The sequence below is a fragment of the Rhinoraja longicauda genome, unplaced genomic scaffold, assembly GCF_053455715.1.
Source record: "Rhinoraja longicauda isolate Sanriku21f unplaced genomic scaffold, sRhiLon1.1 Scf000085, whole genome shotgun sequence".
NCBI lineage: Eukaryota > Metazoa > Chordata > Chondrichthyes > Rajiformes > Arhynchobatidae > Rhinoraja > Rhinoraja longicauda.
In genome coordinates, this window is record NW_027601303.1 from 315,008 (window position 1) to 327,249 (window position 12,242).

The 12,242-nt window shown below is 46.2% G+C and overlaps 1 protein-coding gene across 1 annotated transcript in view; it reads left to right on the forward strand.

Annotated features, from left to right (window-relative positions):
- The first annotated feature begins 460 nt into the window (after window positions 1–460).
- Window positions 461–12,242, forward strand: part of LOC144589893 (NACHT, LRR and PYD domains-containing protein 3-like) — a 111,083-nt gene continuing 99,301 nt past the window's right edge. Inside the window, 1 exon segment of the mRNA XM_078394876.1 lies at window positions 461–634. The gene's annotated coding sequence lies outside the window, so the exon portion shown is untranslated.

A 12,242-nucleotide genomic window follows, 5' to 3' on the forward strand; every position in this document is an offset into this window, starting at 1 on the left:
AACATGACCCCCTACACACATGACCCCCACCCCCAGACACCCGTGACCCTTACATACATCACTCTGACCCACGACACACCTTACCCCCACCCGCCCCCACACACGTGACCACCTGCACACCTGACCCCTATCCCCCACACACCTGACAGAGAGAGGGGGAGAGAGAGAGAGAGAGAGATGGAGGGGGGGGGGGGGGGGGTTGGGGGCGGGGCCGCGATGTGGGGCGGGGCTGAGTGATGCTGAGCCGGGTTTCAGGGCGCTGGAGATTCAGGGCGGTGCCGCTGTCAATCAGCAATCGGTCAATCGCTGTCACCGCCCGGATCGTCTCTGCGCGTGCGCGTCACGCAGGCGCGGTCCCCTCGCGCGGAGACGCTTTAACGGCCGCTCGCCCGCTCGCCCGCGCGCCGCCACCGGTCACCTGACCCTCCAACCGTCAGCTCAGACCGGGCCCGCTCCTCTGCTCCCATTGGTTGTCGGCGGTGTCCGCCAACTGCCTTAGCCAATGGTGGAGGCCGAGGGGGAGTGTCCCCGCCCCCCGGACAGTCCCACGCGCAGGCGCAGTGCGGCTCCGTGGATCCAGGCCGGGGAGAGGGTCCCCGCTGTCCGGGCGGGCGGGGACAGCCGCTTCCCATCGGTGAGTATTTGCCGCCGGCCCCCAGTGGATGGGTCTAATCTTGGGGAGAGACTGCGGGTAAATCTCCCCATTGAGTTTGATTTGTTGTTGTGAGGACTTTGCATTGATTGTTGTGACTAAATGTGTCCCGGTGAGAGTTTGAAGCAGGAAAGTCATGTCCAGCACCAGCTGCGCGTTGTTATGGGACGTGTTGGTGCAGGTGCTGCACAACAATCACACAGAGTTGAGTGAAGTTGGAGCTAACAGTTGATGTGTTGAGGGCGCTGAGCGGTCTGGTGCTGTGGAAGCAGATGGCCCAGTTTGGTTCACAAAATGGCTGCATGGGTCCCGTTATTTTTACTGATAACACTTCCTCAGTTGCCGGAGTAAAGGCCTTTCTGAGCCTTTGTGTGAGGAGAGTTGCACATTGTTATCGCCGTTTGGTCACAGCTGAGACTGAGTGATCCGAGGACAATAGACAATAGGTGCAGGAGGAGGAGGCCATTCGGCCCTTCGAGCCTGTACGCACCGCCATTCAATGTGATCATGGCTGATCATTCTCAATGGATGGTTTGGAGTTTGTAAAATGTGTGGAGGATAGTTTTTTGCAGCAATACGTAGAGGTGCCCACCAGAGAAGGGGCAGTGTTGGACCTCCTGTTAGGAAATGAGATGGGTCAGGTGACGGAGGTATGTGTTGAGGAGCACTTTGGGTCTAGTGATCATAATGCCATTAGTTTCAATATCATTAAGGAGAAGGTCAAATCTGGACCAAGGGTTGAGATTTTGGATTGGAGAAAGGCTAATTTTGAGGAGATGAGAAAGGATTTAAAAGGAGTGAAATGGAAATTTTTGTTTTATGAAAAGGATATAATAGAGAAATGGAGGAAAGGAAAGAATAATAATTTGAAAGAGCCGTGGTTTTCCAGGGAAATTGGACACTTGGTTCGGAAAAAGAGGGAGATATACAATAAATATAAGCGGAAGGGAGTAAATGAGGCTCTTGAGGAATATAAAGAATGTAAAAGGAATCTTAAGAAGGAAATTAGAAAAGTGAAAAAAAGATATGAGGCTGCTTTGGCAAGTAATGTAAAAGTAAACCCCAAGGGGTTCTACAGATATGTCAATAGCAAAAGGATAGTGAGGGATAAAATTGGTCCATTAGAGAGTCAGAGTGGACAGCTATGTGCTGAGCCGGAAGAAATGGGGGAGATATTAAACAATTTATTTTCTTCGGTATTTACCGAGGAGAAGGATATTGAATTATGTGAGGTAAGCGAAACAAGTAGAGTAGTGATGGAAATTAGGAGGATTAAAGAAGAGGAGGTACGGACACTTTTGAAAAATATAAAAGTGGATAAGTCTCCAGGTCCTGATAGGATATTCCCTAGGACATTGAGGGAAGTTAGTGCAGAAATAGCAGGGGCTATGATGGAAATATTTCAAACGTCATTAGAAACGGGGATGGTGCCGGAAGATTGGCGCATTGCGCATGTTGTGCCTTTGTTTAAAAAAGGTTCTAAAAGTAAACCTAGCAATTATAGACCTATTAGTTTGACGTCTGTGGTGGGAAAATTAATGGAAAAGATACTTAGGGACAATATATATAATTATTTGGATAATCAAGGCCTGATTAGAAACAGTCAACATGGATTTGTGCCTGGAAGGTCATGTTTGACTAATCTTCTTGAATTTTTTGAAGAGGTTACCAGGGAAATTGATAAGGGCAAGGCTGTGGATGTTGTCTATATGGACTTCAGTAAGGCATTTGACAAGGTTCCACATGGAAGGTTGATTAAGAAGGTTAAATCATTGGGTATTAATAGTGAGGTTGCAAGATGGATTCAACAATGGCTGAATGGGAGATACCAGAGGGTAACGGTTGACAATTGTATGTCAGGTTGGAGGCCAGTGTCTAGTGGAGTACCCCAAGGATCTGTGTTGGGTCCACTGTTGTTTGTCATTTACATTAACGATCTGGATGATGGTGTGGCAAATTGGATTAGTAAATATGCAGATGATACTAAGATAGGTGGAGTAGTTGATAGTGAGGTAGATTTTCAAAGTCTACAGAGAGACTTGGGCCTTTTGGAAGGGTGGGCTGAAAGATGGCAGATGGAGTTTAATGCTGATAAGTGTGAGGTGCTGCATTTTGGTAGGACAAATCAAAATAGGACGTACAGGGTAAATGGTAGGGAATTGAGGAATGCAGTGGAACAGAGGGATCTGGGAATAACTGTGCATTGTTCCCTGAAGGTGGAATCTCATGTGGATAGGGTGGTGAAGAAGGCGTTTGGTATGCTTGCCTTTATAAATCAGAGCATCGAGTATAGAAGTTGGGATGTAATGTTGAAATTGTACAGGGCATTGGTGAGGCCGAATCTGGAGTATGGTGTGCAGTTCTGGTCGCCAAATTATAGGAAGGATGTCGACAAAATGGAGAGGGTACAGAGGAGATTTACTAGAATGTTGCCTGGGTTTCAGCGCTTAGGCTACAGAGAGAGGTTGAACAGGTTGGGTCTTTATTCTATGGAGCGTAGAAGGTTGAGGGGGGACTTGATAGAGGTTTTTTAAATTTTGAGAGGGACGGACAGAGTTGACGTGGGTAGGCTTTTCCCTTTGAGAGTGGGGAAGATTCCAACAAGGGGACATAGCTTCAGAATTGATGGACAAACGTTTAGGGGTAACATGAGGGGGAACTTCTTTACTCAGAGTGTGGTGGTTGTATGGAATGGGCTTCCGGTGGAAGTGGTGGAGGCTGGCTCGATTTTATTATTTAAGAGTAAATTGGATAGGTATATGGATAGGAAGGGATTAGAGGGTTATGGTCTGAGTGCAGGTAGATGAGACAAGGTCAGGGAGAATGGTCGGTGTGGACTGGTAGGGCCAGACAGGCCTGTTTCCATGCTGTAGTTGTTATATGGTTATATGGTTAATCAGTACCCCATTCCTGCCTTCTCCCCATACCCCCTCACTCCGCTATCCTTAAGAGCTCTATCCAGCTCTCTCTTGAAAGCATCCAACGAACTGGCCTCCACTGCCTTCTGAGGCAGACAATTCCACACCTTCACCACTCTCTGACTGAAAAAGTTCTTCCTCATCTCCGTTCTAAATGGCCTACCCCTTATTCTTAAACTGTGGCCCCTTGTTCTGGACTCCCCCAACATTGGGAACATGTTTCCTGCCTCTAATGTGTCCAATCCCCTAATTATCTTGTATGTTTCAATAAGATTCCCCCTCATCCTTCTAAATTCCAGTGTATACAAGCCTAATTGCTCCAGCCTTTCAACACACGACAGTCCCGCCATTCCGGGAATTAATCTAGTGAACCTACGCTGCACTCCCTCCATAGCAAGAATATCCTTCCTCAAATTTGGAGACCAAAACTGCACACAGTACTCCAGGTGCGGTCTCACTAGGGCCCGGTACAACTGTAGAAGGACCTCTTTGCTCCTATACTCAACTCCTCTTGTTATGAAGGCCAACATTCCATTGGCTTTCTTCACTGCCTCGACAAGGTGCAGCAGAATGAGAGTAAGAGCAAAGGATACTGTGAGGATTTCAGATTTGCAACATGGAATGCATTTTGTACATGTCAGTTCTCATTTCATTATTCAAATGAGTTGGGACTATTGGGTTTGTGAGTGGAAGTATGAAAATTACACAAATCTGTTGACCACTGTAAGGTAACGTGTGACTTTTGCAACCAGTTTTTTGGGCATGGAAGTTTTTAAAAATCGCTATTCCAGAAGATCTGAAGGAAAAAGAGAAAATGCCAACATGCTGGAAACACTCAGCAGTTTGAGCAGCATTTGATTACAGTCCCAGTTCTGATAATGGGTCATCCACCATTGCACTTCCACTGTTTTCTGCATTCACTATTTTAATCAATAATGTAAATACACATTGTCTTTATTACACTGTAGGAAAACTGGCAGTCATTTGTACTTGGCCAGATCACGCACAATGTTAAGATAACCAAATATGTTTTAACTTAGATTGCTGGAGATTATTTAAAGGGAGGGAGAGATCACCTGTCCACAGCTGGGATAGTTCAGGACCAGACGTAGTGCCGTTTAGTGCAGAGTTGTATCTTTCAGCTATGATAATAGAGAATGTCTGCAAGATAGCAAAGGACAATCTCTGTTTGTTGAGGATGCATCAATTGGAGAGCTGAGTGCTGAGAGGAACAGATGTTTGGTCAACAGTTCAGTAGTTCAATGTGCAACTGCAGAGTGAAATTGTTTTAACACATATTACACATGCAGGCATTGCCATTTTCAAAGTCTAAATCCGGTCTGCCCACGAGCTTGATGTGCTGGTGCAGTTCCTGTGAACAGACCTTCCTGTCCTTAGCCATCTTTGTGTTTTGCAGGGCGCCTCCACCTACCCTGAAGGCACTGTAGGCATGAACCCAATTCACCCTCATCGTGCCTGACGTCTCCAGCTCCCTCCCAGTAACGCTGTCCTGTGAACCTTTCGGCGGGTTTCGTCGTGTAGAGATAAGACGGATGATTCTCTTGTGAAGTGGGACTGGTGGTGGTTATTGCAGACAGATACCTGACATCATGGAGACTGAGCAGAGTCTAGGCATGTGATATAATCCTTCTATTCTGGAATGGACACTCCAGGGATGGCGCTGGAATGTGCCATGGGAGCAGTGGGGACTACAGTTTCCAGTAGAGTTGGGACGTTTGTAGTTGGCCCATGAAATGTTTTATTTCCCGTTCCAGCCAGTGGGGATTTGGCAATAGGTAACATGGTGGTGTAGAAGCCTTTATCCTGGATGGCAAGGTTAGAAACATAGAAAATAGGTGCAGGAGGAGGCCATTTGCCCCTTCAAGCCAACACCGCCATTCATTGTGATCATGGCTGATCATCCACAATCAATAACCCGATTCAGCTCGATCTTACTCTCTCTTAAATTCATCCAGTGATTTGGCCTCTACTGCCCTCTGGCAGAGAATTCCACAAATTCACAAATCTCTGGATGAAAAAGTTCCTTCTCACCTTGTGGTAAGAATAGGGCCAGCAGAGTGGACAGTAATTCCCCATTAGTGGGTATTTTTCCTCTTTCTCTGTGAGTTGAAGCCTCCAAACAGGTGAGGTGTGTATGTTGGGGATTGACCGTGTTTGGTCTGGAATAGTGATACGGTGATCAGGGGTTTGAAAGCTTCAGGGATCTGGCACAAATGATGAATTGCTGCCTTGGATAGATCAGGGATCTTTGGATGTCAGGGCAGACATGAATAGCTAGGTGGACTAATCCTACTTTTATGTTTTGTTAATTTGCAGGGGTATACCTTGTTTGGATGGGGTGTTTTCCACACCTCCGCTGCACTGTAATGCTGTTTGTTGGTTCACAAGGTAATGTCTTTCTTCACATTTAATTGTCACCTGATGGTTCTGTTAATATTGTTTATTTCAGAGCTACAGAGTTTGCGAATGCCTGACGACATCATGGCTGAAAGTGGTGACTGTGGAGGTGATTCAGTGACCTCTACATCAACAAAACAAAAAGGTTTGTGAGCCTTCTGTGAAATGTATATGTTGCCCTGACAGTGCGTGTACACCTGACGCAAGAAATGAGGTTCTCACGGAAGTGGGAATAGGGATGGGGGTGAACACAGAGAGTTGACATCTCCAGGGACATCACCGTCACAGGTGGGCAGATGTAGGAATTGTCTGATATATCAGCACTCTTTTTGGAATCAAATTATTTGATTAGCCGCAAACGTTATAATATCAGAGTCCAGAATCAGATTCGGAGCAGAAATGAGCCTTTGACCCATCTGCCACCTGGCAATTTCTTTGCATTAATCCCATTACTGAGCACTAGTAGTCTATCACCTGCGATTCATTTGCATTTGGAGTGGACACCCAGGTGCTCCTACAATGTTGTGACAGAGTACCAGCCCCACCTCACCACCTCAGGCTGTGTCCTAGCTGCAGTCATCACTACTGAAAGATTCTTCCTGAAAGATCATCATGTAAACTTCATGGTCCACGCATTAAATCGATGCCCCCTAGTGTTAACCACCTCTACTATGGAGAAAACTATTTTTCCATCAACGTTGCTTCTCGTAGTATTCTGTACATCTATCAGATCACTGCTTGTCCGCCCCAGCTTCAAGGAAGACCACTTAAATCACTCCAGTCTCAGTTGATATTTGAAATATTCATTTCCAAGCAATATTCTGATGGATCTCCTCTGTAGCTTCTCCAGTGCAAAGGCGTCCTTCCCACAGTATGGAGATCAGAATTGCACACACTCCTCCAAATTAAGGCTTAATCAACTCCATGTAAATTTGTAACAAGGCCTCCCTGCAGTTGTATTCGATGCTGCAGCTGATGACAAGAATGCTAAATGTTGTCTTCGCTGACTTTAGGGATCTATGGATTTGTACGGGTGTTTCTCAGCGGTCTATAGGCCCTGTCATTCATGATGAATATCCTGGTTTTATTTATCGCTCCAACATGCGTCAACTTGCCCGTATCTTGATTAAATATGAAATGTAATGTCTCCGCCTACACAAATATTGGTTCAAATCCAGTTGCGGGGGTAGAAATGTAAAGTAGTCAGAATTTTGGCAGGAAGGCTAAAATCGTTAATACTTGGAACAAAATTATCAGATTATCTCAAAAGTAACAATCATCCAAATTTTAGATTTAGATTTTAGATTCTACAGCGCGGAAACAGGCCCTTTCGTCCCACCAAGTCCGCGCCGCCCAGCAATCCCCGCACACTAACACCATGCTACACTCACCAGGGACAATTTTTACATTTACCCAGTCAATTAACCTACAAACCTGCACGTCTTTGGAGTGTGGGAGGAAACCGAAGATCTCGGAGAAAAGCCACGCAGGTCACGGGGAGAACGTACAAACTCCATACAGACGGCGCCCGTAGTCAGGATCGAACCTGAGTCTCCGGCGCTGCATTCGCTGTAAGGCAGCAACTCTACCACGATATATTGGATATCTGGACATAACATAGCACCTGATTCAAGGGCTTCCACGCTCTGATCAAATTTGTGAACGAACCTCGCAGAAGCTAGGGTAAACACAAAATGCTGGAGTAAAGCAGTGGGTCAGGCAGCATCTCTGGATAGAAGGAATGGGTGACCTTTCGGGTCGAGACCCTTCTTCAGATGCCAGGGATGTATTCCTGTTCTCCGAATTTACTTTTTTAACTATTTACGCATACCTCATCAAGGACATTGGACTTTGTGTAAGGGACTGATGCGCTACAATGCTGCAAACTACATTCTGCACTCTGTATCTTAACCTTTGCTCCGTCTGTTCTTGAGTTTCAACCTATTATATCTGTGTGTGGTATATCTGATCCTTTTGGATTACATACAAAACCAAGCTTTTCACAGTACTTCAGTACGTGACGTTCATGCACGTCCAGTTAAAACGAATGCACGACTGAGGAGTTGGTGCAAGGGTCGGATAGTCAGATATTTGAATAATTTCGATCTTTTTGGGGAGGGAGGTGACCTGTAGACGAGGAACCTGAACTGGAAGGAGACTAACATCCATCCGTGTGGCCAGTTTTGAAAGTTCTGCAAAGGAGGGTTTAAACTGATTGGCTGGGAGACGCAATCCAAAGTAGTATTCAGACAGTTCAAACTGAGCTGTCAGTGGACGAGCACTTTGTGACCAATCACGACAATTCAATTAGCTTTGAAACCCTGTGTAAAAGAACAGTTCTGGCCTTCGATATGAAATTCTAAATTGGGTGGTGACAGTATGAGATAGGAACAGTGATTGGAGTAAGTTGTATGTGGGCAAAGGGGCATCTGAAAGGGGAAGTCTTTAAATTGTGATAGTGAGATTTCTAGATATGCATGTTGCCAGTAAAGGACAAGTAAGGAACCCTTGATGATGAGAGAAATTGAGGCTCTGGTTAGGGAAAAGGAGACATGGGTTAGGTATAGGCTGCTCGGATCAATGCTTTCCTGGTAGAAGTGTGAGAGATAACTGAAAGGCGAAAATCAGGAATACTTGGATACTTTAGCATACTTAAGAACGAAATCAGTAGGGCAAAAATGTGTGCACAAGGTGGCACTTATAATTAAGGAGAAGGCAAATATATTTTCCAAGTATATTAAAGGAAAAGGGGTAACTGGAGAGTGAAAGGATATCCTCAGTGATCACCTGTGTGTAGAGCTGCAGGAGATGGGAAAGGTCTTCAATTATAATTCCTCCTCTGCCTTTACCAAGGAGAAAGACTTGAAGTCTTGAGTGCAGTTGTATTACAGTCGAGGTGGTGCTTGATATCGTTAACCGTATGAAGATACGTAAATCTTTGGGGGCTGTGATTAGATGTCTCTAAGGCTGCTGTTGAAAGTTAGAGAATACATTGCAAGAGCCTTGGCTGAGATATGTGAATCATTGTTAACCATGGGTAAAATGCTGACCATTTGAGGGTAGATAATGCTGTGCTTCTGCTTTAGAAGTGTTGCAAAGAAAATTCTGATAACTAGAGACGAGGACCCACGAGAAGCATAAACTATAGATTAGTAAACCTAGTGTATGTGGTGAGACAGTTACGTGAGAGGACATAAAGTGGTAAGATGTACAGTGTTTGTTGGTGTTCGTCCTTCGGGTTCGAAGATGACCATGACTTCACTTTCAATCTTATTATTTCGACCGCTGATTGGGATCCCCGCCAGCTGCGGTATGCTGGCCGAGGTTGAAGTCATGACTTGCGCTTGACTTGGATTTAAGTGAGGGGGAGTTGCACAGATCGTCGGCCTCACTCTCTTGTCCTGACCTATCGGGTTGCAGCAGCATAGTCGGGATGGCTGGGAACAGGTCAGGATGCAGTGGATGGTCAGAAGTGCCCTACGTAACTCACTCTGCCCTGTTTGCGCTCCACGACGCTTTGCTGGGATCGTCTTTCTGCCTGTTGAACCTTGTGGTGGTTTCCTCCAGGCAATCAGCCGAACCCTGGCTTGACATGCTAGGCAGACAAGCCCTAAGCCGCTGGAACCAACGACTTGACGACTGTACTTGTGGCATGTACACAAGACAATGGAGACATCGTGGGGGCGGGGACAGTCCTGCGGCTGATCCCATGGCTTGGGGGGACGGTCGAGACCGGGGCGGTTCTTCCCGGGTGGTGGTCCGCAGCCCCACGGGCGGGGAGCGCCATCTGCCGGCTGCTGCTGCTCCTCAAGCTACGGCTACGGGCCCCAGGCCGCCGGCTTGAGCCTCCCTGGGGCGCCGGCGAGGTGTACAATATGTACAGTATGTGCATTTCAAAAGACAGATGTTGGGAATAGAGACATAGTCTATACAGATTTTAGCCTATAGGATTCCTTGTGGTAGGTTAGATCGTTTGGTGTCCTCGTGGAGATGCCCAACAGGATACCGAGTTGGCTTCGTGGCTGGAAGCAGAGTGATGGTGGAAGATTGCTTTTGGGACTGGAGGTCTGTGAATAGTGCGTCACTTGGGTCCATGTTGGGCCCACTGCTGTCTCATGTGAGGAAATGAATTCAATAGGGATGTCAAGGTATGATTAGCAAGATTGGACATGTAAGGTTGTGACGCCGAAGCAGAATAGGACCTTCACGTTGAATGGAAAAGCCCCGGAGAGAATCCACGAGTACAATACTTAATTCCCAAAAAATGGCATCATGGGTAGATAGTGGTGAAGGTGGCTTTTGGCACGTTGACTTTAATCATTCGGATAATTCAATGTAGAAGTTGTAACATATGTTACAGTTGTACAGGACATTGGTCGCATATGTATTCTGTTCAGTTTAGTCATCCTATTTCAGTAAAGATAGCATTAAGATGGAAGTTTGTGCAGAGAAATTTTACGTGGATGTTCCTAGTACCCGAGGACATGAGCTATAGAAATAAGTTGGGCAGGCTAGAACTTTATTCTCTGGTGTGCAGGAGACATTATTCTTTGTTCATCTGGATTGTGGTGCTCTTTGGTCTGTACGAAACCTCTTGGGCTCCCAGCTCAGTTGAAATGTTCAAGAGGGAATGTTGGCCCATACCATACTGCAGGACAACATGAGAGGAGGGACTCGGCGGGGGGCACCGAGAACAATGGTGGGACCGGGCAGAGGGCCACCGAGAACAAAGAGGGACTCAAGGGAGGTCGCCGCGAATAACGATGGGACCCGTCAGAGGGCCACCAAGAACTGGAGGATCTCGGGGAGGTCGCTGATAACAAATGGAGACCCAGTGGGGGACGGCAGGAACTAAGGGGGCCCAGCGGGTGTGGGGGATGGGTTCCTGTGTTTCCATTCCCCTTTAAAAATGACTTCGGGCACAGAGGGTGGTGGATATGTGGAATGAATTGCTAGTTGAGGCACGTACAATAACACGATTTTACTGACATTTGGGCAGGTACATGGACGAGGAAGGTTTGGAGTGATAAAGGCAAACTTGGACAAATAGGGCTGGCTCAGGTAGGGCAGGTTGGTCGACACGTCTACGTTTGGCCGAAGCACCTCTGTCTGTGCTGTGTGACTTCCGTGTTTATGCCACGCAGCGAGAGAGAAATAATCTGAAAAGGTCTACATGAGAAAGAAAGATCCAAACAAGCCATTGAAATAAAATTGCATTATATCATTAAGATTACAGGATGCAAGGGACGTGTTTGAAGTAACAAGGCCAAATGGAAAATAGTACGTGGCGATCTTATACATGGATCAACAAAGGTAGATAGAGCATAGTAACGCACAGGACAGGAAAGGTCTTTTCGGTCCACAATGTCCATGCGGACGATGCCAAGTGAAACTCATCTCCGCTGCCTTCACACAATCTATATTTCTCCATTCCCTGCATATCCACCTGCATATCCTTGAGCTTCATAAATACCACTATCGTATTTGTCCAAACCACCACACCTGGCAGCGCGTTCCAGGCACCCACCATCCTCTGTGTAAAATAAAACTTCACCCGCACATCACCTTTCAATTCTACCCCTTTCAGCTTAAAACTGTGCACCCCAGTGTTTCCACAGACCCCTAGCCAGAATAACAAACGTCTGTCTTCTCAGTAAATGAGCTCTGAATTTAGAGGACCACGTTGCTGTGAATCATGTGCATTCGTATTCTACTGTTATTGTCGTGGTTTTCTTCAGCTACGAAATTAAGACAGGCGACACGGAGAATTCTTCGAGAAGTTAAAAGCCTTTATTTGCAAACAACTACTGGAACATTCAGGAAGTCAACTGCCTGACTGTCCTGCCTGCCCTGACTGTCCACTTAGTACATCGGGCAGTCTATGTTTATAGGATTATTCCAAACCTTATCTTCTTTACATTACCTCATACCCACACTCCTGCTCTATAATAATTCATTTCTTTGCAGTCCTCCTGTCTGGTCTGCCACCATTAAATCCCATTTACTGACTTACCCTTATCTTAATACACTTATCTCTTCACACTTCGCCTCCCTTATTTCCCTGCTAGTCCATCCCTCAAACCCATCCATCACCCCAAGGCCTATGTCTTTCCTTATCTCTTCTCTTGCCACCATTATCTTTCATTCAAATGTGATAAGGCAAAGAGATAATGGTGTACAGGCAATGCCTAAGTCAAAAGTTACCAAAGTTGGAATGCCTAAGGATTAAGTCTAAGGACCAAATATGGAATAAG